Source organism: Pinus tabuliformis, chromosome 1_1 (assembly GCF_031772625.1).
Source record: "Pinus tabuliformis cultivar Carrire ecotype Pingquan chromosome 1_1, CPIR1, whole genome shotgun sequence".
NCBI lineage: Eukaryota > Viridiplantae > Streptophyta > Pinopsida > Pinales > Pinaceae > Pinus > Pinus tabuliformis.
This window is the reverse complement of record NC_142297.1, coordinates 112793330-112811853: the sequence shown is the minus strand read 5'-3', so window position 1 is coordinate 112811853 and position 18524 is coordinate 112793330. Positions and strand designations below refer to the sequence as shown.

General features: G+C 38.3%; 1 pseudogene; it reads left to right on the top strand.

Moving 5' to 3' along the window:
* The first annotated feature begins 5617 nt into the window (after positions 1–5617).
* LOC149211902 (uncharacterized) lies at positions 5618–18208 on the top strand (annotated as a pseudogene).
* Positions 18209–18524: the final 316 nt, after the last annotated feature.

Here is an 18524-nt window from a genome sequence, read left to right as displayed (position 1 = left end):
AGTTGTCATGTCATTGTACATGTTGGGACATTCTATTTTAGTGGGATTATATAATGACTTATCTTATATTTTTGTTAATATTCTATTATATAGTTGATACCTAGGTGTGACAGTGGCGAAGATGCCAGAGATACTAGTGCCGAGTCTAAGATTTCTATTTAAAAATATATGCAAAAAAAAAAAACAAAGTTGATCCCAATGAAACTATAATTTGAAAACATAGAACCTACGCTCTACCTATTGGCATTATGATACAGGTGTTGTCCTTGATGGCAACTCACTCAGATGAAAGATCATAGTACAGTATGGTATCAACAAAGAATTACAGATCAATCTACACAGAATGAAGAAATAGAGATATACGCAGGTTCACCTTGACCAAGCTACATATACACGTAGGTTCACCGACCACAAGTAGCGTATATGTACACATGCACTTTCACAGAAGGAAAAGTGTGTAAACCTTGGAAAAATAAGTTTTCGGTCCGAGGTATTTGGTCCATGGTATTTTGATCCATGGTATTGGTCCAAGGTATCCGGTCTGAGGTATTGACCGCAGGTATTTGGTCTAAGGTATTGGTCCTAAGTGGTTTTGGTCCATGGTATTGAAAAAGGCATAAAACTATAAAAGGAGGGGAAGATCATTCGGCCAACTGTGCAAGTATCAAATATCTGATGAAGCGTGAGATCTAGTATGTAGGTTATTGGCTTATGGTGTTGTGCTTGATCTGAACCAAGGATGAACCTTAGTGGTTGATGAAGGATAAGATCTAATGATGGATCGGGATCTTAAGGCTTGAAATGAATTATCTTTATGTGGTTTGATGATGTATAGTCTAGATCTGAATACTGATGCATGTGTTAGTCTGTAAATATTATGATCTGGGTATAATTGAAGTCTGCAATAGCTGCAGAATTATGAATTAATATTTGCAGATGTATACACTGGTTGGGTTTGAGAAAAACGCGTATACACATAGGTTCGACACATGGAAGTAGCATATACCTCATAAAGTATGTTTCAGTTGTTTCTGTTTGCTGTTGCAGAATTCTAGGTTCTGGTTTGGGCTCTGGTTACTATATTCTGGTGACAGTATTCTGTATGATCAAATTGATTGTGATTTGACGATGGGTTATGATTCAGTTGTGGTTGAGTTTCAATGATTGGTTGATGCAGATGTATTTGATGATTGATTTATGATGTTGTTGATGGATCTAGTCTAAAAATTAATGAAACATGGTCCCTAAAGGAAGAAATAAGGTCGTAGCCTTCTTTAGGTTGACACCTACGTACTAGTAAACATATCGGCTAGTACAAGAGCTAGGGGGTTGTAGCTCCCTTCCAGTAGATGCTAGAGAATGAAAGAAGGTTGTAGCCTTCTACAGGTAGAAGCCTGTATACTGGTATGAGTCTGCACTAGTACAAAATTGTAAACATATTTCTTATTATTAAAAGAAGATAGAGACAACAGTAGCAGGTGGTTTTTACTCACATTGGGTTTCCACCTTATATCTTGGTGTTCATGTGTGTTTCTTATGTGTGATGCTTTATTCTACTTTTTCTGCATTGTCTAATAAATCTATGATATACTAGTTAAAGTTCAATGCATATTAAATTGGGTAATTCAAAAGTTCTCTACATATACGTTGGTTGCCTTAAGTACAATCACGTGTACACGCTTGTTCACTTAGTTGAAGTAGCGTATACAAATCTATTTGGGAAATAAAATTATTAACTTGATAATACTGATTCAGCCCCCCTCTCAGTATTATTTCCAACAATTGGTATCAGATCAGGTCCTTCAGAAGAAGCTTGATCGCTTGAAGGGAGATCCATCATCATGAGTAATCAAGAAAGCGTGGTATCCATCAGCAAATCTTTGATGGGAGAAACTTTGTTTATTGGAAGATAAGAACCTTAACCTATCTACAATCACTTGGAACATATGTCTGGGAAATCGTGGAAGGAGGATATACATTTCTATCAGCAATTCCTACAGATACGGCAGGTAAAACACAATATGAAACCAATGCTAGGGATGTCAATACATTATTGGGAAGTCTGTCACAATTAGAGTTTGTCAAAGTTATGCATCTCAAATCAGCCAAAGAAATATGGGACAAAATGATTTTGAGCTACGAAGTAGACTCTAAGGTAAAATGTGCTAAACTTCAAACTCTCAAAATTCAATATGAAACTCTTAATATGCACAATGATGAAAGTATAGCTAGTTACTTCGTACAAATAGATGAGGTTTTCAATTGTATGAAGAATCTGGGTGAATATATAAAGGAAGTTACCTTAGTTGAGAAAGTTTTAAGATCCTTGTCTGCTAAATTTGAATCAAAAGTGTCTGCCATAGAAGAAAAATATGATCTGTAGACTATCATTATGACACAGCTTCATGGAATCTTAACTTCCTTTGAGATGAGAAAAGGAGGTCCATCAGATATGAGAGAAGTTGCATTTAAAGCTTCAGCAAAAGGAAAGGAAGAACTCAATGAATAAAGACATATTTCAGAAGAAGAAGATGAAGTAAACTTTGTCAAGAAGCTTCAACGGGGTTCCGTAATATTTAGAGGTAAACTCCCTTCAAATGTTTTGCCTATAGTAGAGTCGGTCATTATGCTGCCAATGTCCTCATAAAGATAAATTTGATAAAGGGAAGGAATATGAAAAATGGAATAGAAAACAAGTTGCAAGTAAAATGAGTTACTATACTCATGAAGATAGCAATGGTTTATCAAATAGTGATGAAGATGAAAATAGTAATGACTATAGAATTCTAATGGCTTATGACGATGATAATTTTTGGGATGCTTTAGAGGAAGATGAAATTCATGAAGAAATCTCTAAACTCAAAATATGTTTAGATAAAAGAATATGATTATAGATACCTTGACATACCAACTTGATGAAAAAGAAAAACACAATGAAAAACTAGAATGTGAAATTGTGGGTCTAAGAAAGGATCTTGAGAAGTAGAAATCTCTCAATCTTAGATTTCCTAAAGGATCGGAAACCTTAAATGAAATTATCAAAGTGTAGCATTCTCCTCTGATAAAGACAGGTCCTGGATATACTTAAGAAGCATCTCAATCACAGAAGCCGTCAACTACCACTAAAAGCTATCTAGATGCAGCAAAGAACAACGAACAATATGACAATCGTTAGCAAAGGCATAAAGCAGATCACTAGGTAAATCAAACTCAATTTTCTTCAAGGATGAATAGAAGCCACAACCAACCTCAGGTAAACCATAGTCAACTTTCTCCAAAGATGAATATCAATAGAAACTACAATCACTAGGTCAATAGATTTGATAATCGAAGGAACTTCTTTAATGGTCAATGTTTCTCATGTCATAATTTTGGACACAAAGTTGCTGAATGTGTTGCTTAAAAAACCATCACGACTAGAGAAGCACGAAATCAAAGGAATGTGACAGGGATCAAGAAAATATCCTGTAATAACTTTTCTCTTCTTGAAAATGAAATATGATGCTAAATTTGTAACAACTTTGGCCATGAAGAAACTGAATGCAGGAGCAAATTTCGGCAAACATCTCAAAAGGAGCAAACTTCATCAAATACCAAGATATGGAAAAGGAAAGAACCTCAAACAGAAAGATGTGGTATAACCTTGTATGCAAAAGGACAAGAAAATCAGTGGTACATCGACAGTGGATGCTCAAAACACATGACAGGTGACAAAGAAAAACTTCACTCATATAATGCTGTTGGAAACCTAATCCTCAATGGGTTAGTGTGGAAGCCAAATAGACAAAGCAGTCCAAGAGACCTTGGGATGTGAAACCCAATGGTCACATATTGTACTATAAATGTATATCTCTTGTTAATAAAAATTGCACTCTCATGTTTTATCTTTCATATCTCTCTTTCTATCCATGTGTGTTTAACATGGTATCAGAGCGGGCGATTGCTGGTCCTGCTCCAATTTGAGCCACTTGTTTTGTGGTCTCTATATATATGTCATTTCTTCCCATTACCTGAAACGCTCCATTAATTCATTGTCTACCAGAAATCTACTGCCTCTTCTACCTGACCTATGGCACTGTATATGCTGCACCTGACTCTGGCTATTTTAAGACTCTCTTCTGCATTACCTGACCTCTGTCTGCCATTACCTGTGCTCTCTGTCCATAAACGCTCCATTTAAAAGCGCTACTCCATACAAAGCCTGCTCCGTACAATACGCTACTATTACCTGCTTGTCAGTTGTCTGACCTTTTCTGTCAAACCTGATATCCTGTGTAAAGATACTGCTTTTGGCTCCCATACGCTGCTACATTTCTCTGCGCTCAAATCATCTCTATCTTTGCTCCTAAAATTATAGTGGTTTTATACTCTGCAATATTCTATGTAACGCACTATCCTACCTGCGCCTGTGTGACCTACACTCCTGGAATTCTAACAGTCTTTATGGAAATAACTGTTACAATTCCAGCTAACAATCGAATGTGCATCGATCGCATACATTTCTCCACAGGCTCCATACTTCTCCTGAAAAGATCCATGTTGAGTTCCTCGAAGCGAGTTCGAGTAATTATGGCGTAAAAATCAATTCCTTCATATAGAGAATCAATCTCAATCGTTGTCTGTGTAGTAGAAGACAACATTCTTTTTTCCCTCTCACATGCTGTTCTCAGCCTGCGAAGAGCTCTGGCATTCCCGCTGATGTCTTTTCTGTGCTTTCTTTTGAATTCCTGCACAAAGTGATAGTCGAACCCCCGACCAAGACGACATCATCTATTTGGCTCTTGTCCATCTAGCATCTCGCATATTTGATCAGCTCCCATTCTGTTCACAGTTCCTTGAGTTCACTGTATGTTACATTGCTTTCTATTGTTTCCGTTGTAGCACTTACATCAAAAGAGATACCATTCATGGGTGTTCCCAATGGTTGAGATTCTTCTATCTAAACTGACAAATTTGATTGCATTGGCGTTTTCTCCTTAACATAATCTTCTGAATCACTCAATGGCAACGAGAACCAAGGTTTGGAAATAGCGTGATATAATCATCACCTGTGTCAAACTGTCATTCTCATTCATTCATATACGAAGCAAAGTCACACTCATTCATTCATATACGAAGCAAATTCTAATAGGTCGGTGCTCTTTGGATGTTATCGATTTTAAATTTCATACAACCTGAGAGTCGTTGTTGGCTGTTGTCACTGTTCATTTATTCGAAATAAATAAGAGAAGGCAGGCTCCCCAAAAGGCAGAACCGGTCATTTTTTCGTTTTTCTGGAAGCCAAAGATTCAGCCGTTGTGGACTCCGATTTACTTGTGTGGCATCCTTCGAACAAACCAAATGGTATCAGAGCAACCGCAGTTTGGTATCAGAGTTTGGTTTAGATGTGCTCAGTTTCTCCGCAGAAAGAGAAACCGAATCAGATGGTTGCACCAGATTCTCTTGAAGCCCGTCTGCATCTTTAACTAAGCCCTTGCGCTACTGCCCATATACTGCCATCCTCCAGCGACATCACACCTATCCACTACGCTGTGCCAGAATACTACACTGTTGGAATACTACGCTGTCTCATTAAAAAAAAAAAAATAACCGATGTATTAAAACAGATGTGCTGTTCATGCATGGAGATGTGCTGAGCGTGGCGCAGTGGAATCGTGGAGATGTGTTTTGGAAGGGATCATGGACTCCTTTTGAGAGCATTCTTCATTTTGTGCTAGCACGTCTTGCTTATGGTAATTGTCTCTTTCTGAGTAAAGTCAAACCTTAAAGTTCTCAAAGAATGCTTACAGAAATCAATCATAACTCAAACCACGCATAGTTTTCTGTGCTACTCATTTTAAGAACTGGAAATGAAATTACGCTCAATGATGCATCTGTATGGTAGCATATTCGATATGTTGGATCAGAACTCAGCTTGACAGATCTGCCATTTTTTGCTTTAACATTTCCTATTTCGGCTACCAATCACACCCATCCTTTCTGGTTACCAAACGCACATGCGTCCTGTCATATATATTTCCGTGCCAAATTACATTTACGCTGAAGTTTTATATGCCCATTTAGATGTGCAGCAGTCTAGCTTTAGCAGTAATGCAGATTTGAGGCAACAGACTTGTGTCTTCTTGCAAAGGATGGCAGGGGCAAAGAGCATCAGCAGTATAACGGCTTCATGAAATGTAACCTTAGCAAAAGAAGCTTCAGATAGCGTTTGGCAAGCATCAAATAGAGGTTAGCAAAAGAAGGCATACTCAAGCAATCTGTAAGTGATTGATTTTTAATTGGTTCCCTAGTTTACCCACAAGCAAAGCCGAATTATAAAGTGTTTGTGTGTGGTACTTGGAGGAACTCAAACATAGTTACCGAGTTACCTAATATATTGCTGCTGGTTGGTCTGTTGGTATTCTGGGTCAATTTCTACCATACCAGAATGAGTTTGTCACAATTTGGATGTCATTTAGAGGCTGTTTGTGTGGCTGTATATTCTTCTCATTAGTTGATACTGAAGTGTTGATATACGTTGAAGAGTGAACGAGTATTTGAAGGATCCAATCAAGTTTGCAGTTGTTGTTGCTCCAGTGTAGCATTGTATTCAAAACTCATTATAGTACATTGATTCCTTGATTCCACTGCTGCATAAAGAGTTTGGTGGGCTGATTGTAAACCTTTATGTTGCACATTGATCATTTTCTGACATTTATAAAGGATATTGTAGTGACATTGAATTGTGAATGATTGTTGCTTCTTCTTCACTGGTTGATAGTTGTGATCAGTTTCTTTAATGTATAAGATGATGAAGAAAATGACCAGACTTGATAATGCATTAGAGTTGTTGAATACTCTAATACATTCCACTGTTGATGAGATGGTTAAGATCAACAAAACCTCTTTATTCAATATTAAAATATGTCTACAAAATGCACAGGAGAATATTGAGTTTTTGCAGCTTGAGACAAAGCTACAGCAAGAAGAATTAAAACAGAGGAGTCATCATTCTGAACCTATTCAGAACAATGAAACAGACTCCCATAAATAGCAAGACAATATTGTTGAAGTTCATTCAGATCCAGTGCCCAATAAAGCAGCCATTGTACATGCAGATGCAGAAACTCAGTCTACACTTCCCATGCCCATCATCAGACATTGGGAATAGCTTGTCCACAACAAGCACAGAACTGGTCTTGGATATGACAAGGACTTGTCCTTTCATATTCCAGACTACGCCAAGCCCATTCAGTTTCAGAGTGCTGGATTCATTCATGACAGTTCACCTGCTCCTCATGACAGTTCACCTCCAGCTGTTCTAGACTCTGCCCCTCTTCCACAACAACAACAACAACAATAACAGATTGTGAAATGCCAACACTGTGACCGAGTTGGCCATTTGAAAGATCATTGTTTTGATGTTCATCCATGTAAGAACTGTCATAAAACCACCCATTCTTCACACAGATTCTTCAGAAACAAACGTCCTGCAAGAACAAAGATTCATCATGGATGGATCGCTTCTTGGCAATGGGCATCAACAACCAAGAAGATATTCTAAACACATGTCAGAACTTGTTCCAGAGTATTGAACAGTCTTGCAGTTGGTTTTTCTCCATCTTCTCACCTTGTATCTAACAGGGGGGAAATGATGGTCATCTACAAGCTTCAAAGCCACATCAAGCGAGCCTGAGCCACAACCTGCCACACCAGTTTCAGAGTTGTAGCCAGAAACAAAGATGTCCATGAACATGCCTTCAATTGGTAATCTAGGACACTTCCTCTAGCAGAAGACTTCAACTTCTTGCCATTTTTGGAAGAATTCCAGGGACACAATTGAGAACACTTCCTCTAGCAGAAGACACCAGCTTCTTGCCAGATTTGGAAGAGTTCCAGGAATTTCATTAAGCATTACAGAGTTGTTGGTCAACCTTAAACCATCACAGGTTGAGGCTTCCCTTTTCAGGTTGAAGTTCTCCCTTTTATACGGGGTGAGACCTCCCTTTCATGGTTGAAGGTTTCCCTCTTCAAAACAATAGGAGCACTTCCTCTAGTAGAAGACTTCAGTTTCATGCCAGTTTTGGAAGAGTTCCGGGAACTACACTACGCATTCCAGTGTTGGTGGTCATCCTTAAACCACCGCCCTTTATACCAACATTTCAGAGAGCACATTGAGCCTAGTGCTGCCATGCATTTTTGCACATTGTTTATTACAACTCTCTTCTTGGACTCATACATAACCCTTCGGATTAAGGGGGGGAATGTTGGATACCTAATCCTCAATGGGTTAGTGTGGAAGCCGAATAGACAAAACAATCCAAGAGACCTTGGGATGTGAAACCCAACGGTCACATATTGTACTATAAATGTATATCTCTTGTTAATAAAAATTGCACTCTCATGTTTTATCTTTCATATCTCTCTTGCTGTCCATGTGTGTTTAACAAATGCCTTAGAAAAGGAAAAGAATGTCTCATTTGGAAGCAACACTCCCGCTGTCATAAAAGGTAAAGGCTCTGTTTTCTTAAAAGAAAAGGTTAAATATGGGAATGTTATGTATGTAAATGGTCTAAAGCATAACCTGTTGAGTGTCAGTCAAATGTGTGATCAAGGAAATGAAGTGGTGTTTCTATCAAATGGATGTGTTGTTCGTGAGCTTGATACAGAAGAAACTATGATAAAAGGAAAAAGAACTCCAAATAACTTGTACATACTCAAGGGAGGACAACAACAGTGCTATCTAAGAAAAAATGATGAAAACTAGCTATGGCATAGAAGATTGGGACATCTAAGTTTTTCTCAAATAAGAAAAGAATGCAAATTCCAGGTTGTTCATGATCTTCCAGATATCAACATTCCTGAAAATACAATATGCAAACCATATCAATTCGGTAAGCAAACTAAATCTCACTTCATTGAAAAGGAAGGGTTAGCTAGTAAGCCTCTTGAACTTGTTCATATTGACTAATGTGGACCATCAAGGAAAGAGGCACATCGTGGAGAAGAATACTTTATTTTGTTCATTGATGATTTTTCTAGAATGTGTTGGATAGGTCTTCTAAATCATAAAGATGAAGCATTTGAAAATTTCAAAGCCTTCAAAGCTTTGGTTGAAAATGAATCAGATCGCAAAGTCAAATGCCTCAGATCTGATCGAGGAGGGGAATTTACCTCAGATGAATTCTTTGACTTTTGTGAAAAACATGGAATAAAAAGGCGGTTCTCCACCGCAAGGACTCCTCAGCAAAATGGAGTGGTAGAAATAATGAACAGAACTATTCAACAAATGGCTCGAGCTATGCTAGATGAATCTGGAACTCCTGCAACCTTCTGGGGTGAAGCTACATTCGCCGCCATAAACTATTCTCAACCAAGCAAGTGTTCGGGTAAACAACACTTAAACTCCACATGAACTTTGGTATGGTAAGACTCCTACAATAAAATAATTTAAAGTTTTTGGAAGCAAATGTTATGTCAAAAGGACTGATGAAAAACTTGGTAAGTTTGAGCCTAGCACATATGAAGGTATTCTTCTTCATTACTCTTCCCGAAGTAAAGGATATAAATGTTATAATAAAAGACTTGGGAAAATTGTTGAAAGTATTGATGTTGTAGTTGATGAAGCATGCAAAAATCCAAAACAGATAAAAACAAAAGATTATGAAAATGAAGAAGATGGGGATTATTTTCCCACATCAAATCACAATGATTCTGAAGAAGAAACCAATGAAGCACTAGAAGAAGAGATAATGGTAGAAGAAAAGACTCCGTCCAGGTATGTTTAGAAAAATCATCTAGAAACTCAAATTATAGGGGAAAAAGAGGCAAGTGTACAAACCAAAAGAACTATTACAGAATCCTCAAGCTATCTAGCATTACTATCCTCCACCGAATGCTATGGGGTAAAATTCATGGTGTATGGAGAATGAAAACTACCCTCAAAGGCCTTCCTAGGACCTTCGACAGACTGTAAGATTATCTGCAGATGCTACCAAGTTATACACATGTTCATATACAAATATCAATTAACAAAGTATGGAAAGAGGATTACCTTAAGTCTCCTTCTAGATTTGTTTGGAGATCGTAATGCAACAAAGAAGAACTCCCTCAATGCCAGCTCCAAATCAATTCCCGCACAAAGGAAAGGCAAACACAATCACTGCATACAACTTTGAAAACCAATATATGAATACACAATGAACATATATTTGCATACAACTAAACTACTCATATAAACAAGTATCGAATGAACAACTTAATGAACAATGTTACCGACACCATGGAGTAGGGAACACAACCACAATTATGTATTAATAACAGAAGAGTAATTACAACCATCCGTTGTATCAGTATTCCTTTGCCTCTTCCGCTTCTCTCTCTCTCTCTCTCTCTCTCTCTCTCTCTAGTTCACTTCTTCAGATATGAGACAATTCTCAACAGCTTAGTAGGCTATCCTTTCAAATTCTTTGACCCCTTTCACAATAACCCTCTCACTGCTCATGTAGCAATCGAGTTAGGGTTGCCAAGCTCCTCATAGAGTTCACTAGGGCAAAAGGAATGAACTTACCCTTCTTTTCAGCTCTTTCCCATTTGCCTCTGTTTAGATTAGAATTTCTCAAAATAGGTCGATTTAAGATATTTTCTTGCTTTTCTTGAGTCTTTTTAGGAACAAATATCTAGATATTTGTGAGTCAATTCATTCCTTTGACCCTTGGAACTTCCCTTAGTTTCACTAACGCTACCCCTGGTCTAACAACTTGAGTTAGTAGGGTCACTAACACACCCTTAGGCTTGGTAACAAGCTTTATAAAGAAGGTTTTCAGTGTGCAACCAGTGTTAGTGTGGAATGAAGACTTGTAATTATGGTCTTTGCTTCAGTAATCCTATCTTTCACCTCTGAGTTGATGAGGAGGTCATTTTGTTATATAACAGATGCCCACCAAAGTATGAGATCAAAGGTAGAGACGATGGCCAAATACTTTACTAAAACTGTAATTTGTCCTGTCAAAAGGTGAGAGAGAGAAGCTTTGGGCAGAACGGGAAACCTGATACAACACATATATTTAAAACTGCTAAAATCATGTCCTCAGTCAGGCACTCCCATGCTCAGTAGCTATGTTATAGTAATTTTCTCCAAAGAGATATAACAATACTGGTCACCCATAAGCACAATGCGGATCCAGTTGTCATAATAGAATCATCCTGAAACAACTATCTCCAAAAAACAATATCCGCAGCTTGGGAGAGGAAATAAGGCTAAATGATGCAAGCCTCTGCCCAAGGTCTTAATTTCTGCTTCACCGAATAGCATAGATCGATACATGTGAAAATATGCATTGATGTCGAACATGAACGAAATCAACTGATTACCAGTCAATAATGGATACCATTAACAGATGCGAGGAAGGCCACCGATAATGGTGATGGTCTCCAAGATGCGCAGTACAAACTAGCGAGTGTGAAAGATGTCTTTGTCTTCGAACACCTGTAGAATCGCTTAACCAGGAACCAATAATGAGAACCCCTGATCAAACACAAGGTAACCTGCCACTAATGTCTGCAAGTACCAAGGCACTAAATGTGTTTATGGGTTATCTTCCTAGATAGAGTGTTGAAGTTGAAAGGTAGGCAATGATGTGTCCTACATCAATCGACATGAAACGGGACAAGAATGATTTTGTTTTTTGAGGAATATTTTGAGCATTTGGGTCTACACAACGGAGGGCATGATGAAAGGATATGTTTGATCGGTTGATGGAGGAAACAAATGGTTAACCCTTGAACAATAGAAGGCACGACAACGGTTTTAACTAGACAACACTAGACTCATGAACACTACAGAGTGTTAGGATACAGAGATGCAATTACATCAGGGTATATAGGCTAAACTCATAGGATGGTAGGGTTCATATTGAGAGGCCATCAAAAGGAAGGTTTATTTGAGGGAGTGCCATGTTCAAGGGAACGACTGCTGCCAAACCATGCTTTCTAATACAGAATACGGTTGTATTGTCCACTTTCCCCGTCTGATTAATTTAACGAGTCCAGACGGGTAAACTCATCGATATTTTCATGTTGAAGGAGTCTGAAAAGGATCGCAAAAAGAATGAATCTTTGCCCTATCTAATTAGTTTAATGAGTCCAGAAAAACAAACTCGTCGTTTTTTTCATGTTTTAAGAGTCTGAAAAGTATCGTAAAAAGAACGACTCTATATCTTGTCTGTGTAATTAAAGAGTCCAGACTAGACAACTCAGTGGTCTTTTCATATTTAGAGAGTCTGAAAGGATCGTAAAGAGCAACTCCATGGTGGCCCCTTTGTCATAGTCGTTAACCGGGTGTGACAAAAGGTTAATAGTATACCTGGATCAGTTACTTTTTCGTTAGTTAATCTATTGAACCCGGATAAAGAGAAACCTATTTTCAATAGATGTCGACCTCATTTTGTTACGAGTATGGGGCGACAGACTAAACTCGTTTTTTTCGTGAAATTTTAATGAGTCACGCGACGATAAACTCAATACCTTCATCAAAATTTTTAATGAGTCAGATGAAGAAAACTCAAGGTATAATTTTTAGTTTAATGAGCGAGAAAAAGAGGGAAAAGAATGGCTCATTCCTTCTTCATAGTTTTAATGAGCTCGAAGGAGGAGAAAAACTCATGGACTTTTCAATTTAAGAGCGAGAAACGGTCCCAAAAAATAAAGTGCTCTTGCTGCTGTCGTATATTTTTAACGAGCCCGGTAACAAAAACTTGAGATTTTTCAGTTTAACGAGCGAGAAAAGTACCTAAAAGAATGCTCAGGTCATCTTTATAAAGTTTAACGAGCCTAAAAACAAAGCTCTGGAGTTTTTCAGTTTAAAGAGCAAGAAAAAAGTGCCTAAAAAGAATACTCCCTTAGTCGTTTTTAGTTTAGTGAGCTGGAAAAAGATCAAAAAAGAGTTGCTTAGAGCATCGTCGTATAGATTTAATGAGCACAACGATGAAATATCAGAGATGTTCCTTATTTTTTAAAGAGAAATAAAATATCTTAAAAATTTCTCTATATCTTCGTTGTAGTAGTTTAACGAGCCCAAAGAAGAAGAATCGAGGTTTTTCGAATTAACGAGCAAGAAAAATACCATAAAAAGAATGCTCAATCTTCTTCATGGTAGTTTAACAAGCCTGAAGAAGGAGACTCGAGGTTTTTTCAAATTAATGAGCAAGAAAAATACCAGAAAAAGAATGCTCGATATTCCTTGATCTCATGCTTGACAATAGAAGGGTCTATGCCATGCATTTCCTCATAAGACCAAGGAAAAACATCGCGGAAGTCTCTAAACGGGTAGGTGAAGCTCACAATTTCCTTAGGATTGTGATTGGCTCCAATCTGTATGTTTTCCATGATGCCTGTCATGACAAAAGTATCGATGAGCAATGTTTTTGAAATACTGCCCTATTTCCTTCTGAGTCGATAGTGTGGATAGTCGTATATGGTGAGGAAATGATTTCTGGTATGTCAGGTGATAGGATTTGAAGAGGTATCGTATCCGAATCAGATATCGAAACACGACGGTTCAATTCCTCCCAAGGTCGCTCTTCTAAACTCGTGATCTCTCTAATAGCTTCGTCCATAGGTAGGAATGATTGAGTGGATCGAAAGAAGGAGAGGTTATGGGAGGGGTAGTGGTACTGTTGGCCGAAACCAAAGTGACCGAAGATTCGGATGCAAATTGAATGGCTTGGCAGGCTGATTCAGCTGGTGACAACGACATTTTTTCTCCATATGTGTCAATGTCTGAAGGAGATAGTAGGATCCATGGATTGGTTTATTCATGAGGAATAGATGAAAGCATGTTGACCGTCTGTGAAACATTGGGCAGCTGAATAGGAAAACAACCCATGAGGGAAGAAGCCTTTAGTAGACCAGTACCTAAACTGACATAGCAGTCAGTTCCACCTCCTACTAGGGGTACAGAGTCACTTGGTAATGGTGAATAATTAGGGGTGCAGAAAGGCAACTGATCTACTGTAATAACCTTTCCATCCAATGGAAATAGGATGATGCGAAAGATAGTAGATACTATGGCCGTCATGGCATATTCCCAACTACGACCCAGCAAGAGATTATAGTCGAGTTTTTTTTCTATGACTTCTATGTCAACAATTACCGTTTTCCCATACAAAGTGATGGGGTAGTTGGCTAGGTATCCTTTTGGGATGAAAGTGTGGCCGTCGAAAGCTTTTAGGGAGTTGGAAGGTGGGGTTAGAGTTGGAGAACCTAGGGTGAGCCAACATGAAGCCAACATGACGCAGGTAGAAGCACCTTCGTCGATGACAGTTCTGTGTATACCTTTACCTTTCAAAGTTATATGCACCTGGAATGCAAGTTTGTGAGAAAGGGGAGGTTTACACTTTTCCATGTTGAAAATAGCAAGAATGGAATCCTTTGGGTCAATACCACCAATAGCCGAAAGAAAATCTTTCCATTGTGTTGGGCATGTTTGTAATACTTCGAGCACCAACATAGCTGATGACGCTTGTGCCAAATATTCTACAATGTTGTAGTTTTGGGCGGCACGTGCAGATGTAATGTGCTTTGTGCGTCGAAGTGCCCCTTTTAGGGGTCAAATTACAAGGTCCACAACCGGCCTTTCGATATGCAAATCGTTGGGCAGTGGTGGGTTTGGACTTGAGGAAGTTTCCTTTACATGAGCGACATGAGTTCCATAAGATTTGGCTCGTGTTTGTAGATCTACCATTTCAAATGTGAAAACGGTAGAAGATCCTTCACTAGCTAAAGGATGTTGTGAACCATCATTGCCCCCTTACGAGGGTTGTGGTTGGTTTGCAATAAGGTTTTGCTGCTGCTGAGCAGGGAAAGTATTTTTTAGGACAGCGGGGGTCTGGCCAGTATCCTTTCTAGCAATGTATTTTGTGCATTCCTGAAGACGCGGACAACGATAGGTCATATGGTCTTCAGCACATATTTTGCAAGGAAATGTGGCGGGTTTATCCTTTCCATCGTCAGTAGGCATATTGGCCTTTTATTTTGGGTTTGGCTAATTTGTTGACTGCTCCTCTGAAGGAGCGATCTTTTTCTTATTTGTAGGTTTTAACCCCGTACAGAAATTACCTACATATGAATTCTAAAACACAGAAAATAAACAATGCGAGAGCATAACACATAAAACACATATACATAGAGATTTTCCCCTGGATCCCAAAACCTGGACTACCAGCTTGATTTTTCATTATGTTCCTTTCAATGTTATAATACATATTTATACATGCTGAAGCATCCAATACCATGGACCGAAAACCATCGCGTCCAAAAACATGTGCAAAGATCATGCACAAAACCATAGGTGGGTCCGCCCAACCTAACATAGGGTCGAAAACCAAAATTTTCCGAGGCGCTGCCCCTAACCCCATAAAGTGGGGTTACGGGTACGCCTCAAACCCCCTGTATGGTTGATGATTCCAGTTATGCCTTCAGATATTTATACCATTGGCTGCTCAAGTCATGTAAAAGTCTAGGGTGTGATATGTCTTCTCAAACATTTGAATGGGTCCTCTTGGACAAATGATGTACTTTATATCCCCACTTTACATGGGATGGATGATGTAATATTTCTTGTTTCTGTCATGTATAAACAATTGGTATATCCCCACTTGGTTGGGTAGATGAGTCAAATTTGGTATATCCCCACTTGGTTGGGAGATGGATGTATGTATGAGTCATTAGTGATAGGAAGGTCATTGGTGATGTATGCATAGAGTCGTGAAAATCTTTTTGCAGACTTCGCTTGTGCTCAGGGGAAGCATGGACTTAGTCATGGGATCTCAATCAGTACATTCCATCATTTCAGAGAAAACAACATGTACTCAGGGGGAGCATGATCTTTTGCCCTTGATGTCAAAGGCAGAGAGTGACTTGGTGTTGTTGTTGCCATCAAGTCTAAAGGGGGAGATTGTTGGCATTATGATATAGGTGTTGTTCTTGATGGCAACTCACTCAGATGAAAGATCACAGTACAGTATGGTATCAACAAAGAATTACAAATCAATCTACACAGAATGAAGAAAGAGAGGTATACGCAGGTTCACCTTGACCAAGCTGCGTATACACACAGGTTCAATGACCACAAGTAGCGTATACATACACACGCACTTTCACAGAAGGAAAAGTGTGTATACCTTGGAAAACCAAGTTTTTGGTCCGAGTTATTTGGTCCATGGTATTTTGATCCATGGTATTGGTCCAAGGTATCTATTCCGAGGTATTGACCCCAAGTATTTGGTCCAAGGTATTGGTCCTAAGTGGTTGTGGTCCATGGTATTGAGAAACTCCTAAAACTATAAAATGAGGAGAATATCATTAGGCCAAGTGTGCAAGTATCGAATATCTGATGAAGTGTGAGATCTAGTATGTAGGTTATTGGCTTATGGTGTTGTGCTTGATCTGAACCAAGGATGAACCTTAGTGGTTGATGAAGGATAAGATCTAAAGATGGATCGGGATCTTAAGGCTTGAAGTGAATTATCTTTATGTGGTTTAATCATGTATAGTCTAGATCTGAATACTAACGCATGTGTTAGTCAAAAAATATTATGATCTGGGTATAATTGAAGTCTGCAATAACTGCAGAATTATGAATTAGTATTTTCATATGTATATAATGGTTGGGTTTGAGAAAAATGTGTATACACGTAGGTTCGACACATGGAAGTAGTGTATACCTCAGAAAGTATGTTTCAGCTATTCTTGTTTTCTGCTACAGAATTCTGCGTTCTGGTTTGGGCTCTAGTTACTGTATTCTGGTGATAGTATTCTGTATGATTAGATTGATTGTGATTTGACGATGGGTTATGATTCAATTGTGGTTGAGTTTTAGTGATTTGTTGATGTAGATGTATTTGATGATTGAATTATGATGTTGTTGATGGATCGAGTCTAAAAATTTATGAAACGTGGTCCCGAAAGGAAGAAAGAAGGTCGTAGCCTTCTGTAGGTCAACACCTACGTACTATTAAACATATCGGCTAGTACAAGAGCTAGAGGGTTGTAGCTCCCTTCTAGTAGAAGCTGGAGAACGAGAGAAGGTTGTAGCCTTCTGCAGGTAGAACTCTGCATACTGGTATGATTATGCACCAGTACAAAATTGTAAATAGATTTTCTTATTATTAAAAGAAGATAGAGACGACAGCAGTAGGTAGTTTTTACCCACATTGGGTTTCCACATTATATCTTGGTGTTCATGTTTGTTTTTTATGTGTGATGCTTTATTTTGTTTTTTCTGCACTGTCTAATAAATCTCTGATATACTCGTTAAAGTTCAATGCATGATAAATTGGGTAATTCAAAAGTTCTTTACATATGCGTTGGTTGCCTTAAGTATAGTCACGTGTACACACTGGTTCACTTAGCTGAAGTAGCGTATACAAATATGTTTGGCAAATAAAATTATTAACTTGATAATACTGATTCACCCCCCTCTCAGTATTATTTCCAACACTACCCCAAGAAGCCCTGAAACCCCCATGCACAATTGATCGCTTGGGGAATGTTTTCAATGAGTCTCTGGTTAGGGATTTATTGGACAAGACTTTATCTAGGTAGATTAGCCATATCAGGTGTTTAAAGGACATGATCACCATTCATCTTGACCCAATTCTAGGTGTAAGGGTTTACCATGATGGTTTTGAAACCAAATTTTAGTTCCCTATCACCAGCCTTGAATTCAATGGAAAATATATATTTTTTGCGCTCGTGCGAAGTGAGCATGTGCTCAATGAAAAGAACTTAATGGAGTTTCAATACACATCCTATCTTATCTATCATTCTTCCTTTTCTGAGTTTGAGAATATTGTCATCAGTGGAAATGAGGAGGAAGTTGCAGAACTAAGGATGAAAATGGAACAGGGCTACGGTAAAGGAAAATAAAGAGAAAGAGACCAAGAACAAGGATGTGTTTGTAGATGGGATTCCTCCTGACAAAATTTGGCATAAGGACAATGGAATGGGGAAATATATAGATAAGGTCTCTAGAATCCATGGTAAGCGAAAGGGAGAAGAAGGTAGGGGCTGAAGATGGCAATGGTGAATACAAATCCAAAGTTGCAATGAAGAAAGTCAGAGCAATAAATCATGGGCCTCCCCATGCATCGAAGGAAGTATATGCTTTTATTTTCACATCCTCAAAGAAACTTATTCTTGTAGAGATGTTCCTATTGGTAGAAACTGATTACAAGAACAAATATTTGTCAAAGGATTTTAATTTTGTTTTGGACCATTGTCATGGATTTAAACTCATTTTGAGGCAAGTTTCAAAGCATTTGTATAATGTAAGTTTGATGTTCTTGTAACATGGTTAATTTAATCTATACATTTTTTGATTTGATGGCTATAGACTATTAAATGGGAATTTTACACTTATAAATGTAATGGTATGTTTGCCTCCTTATGGTTGGCTTATTCAATAGTTCCAATAGTTCTTGGAACTTTCCTTAAAATGAGTTCTCTGATGTTTCTGAATTCAATGACTCTCTTGTGTCTTTTCT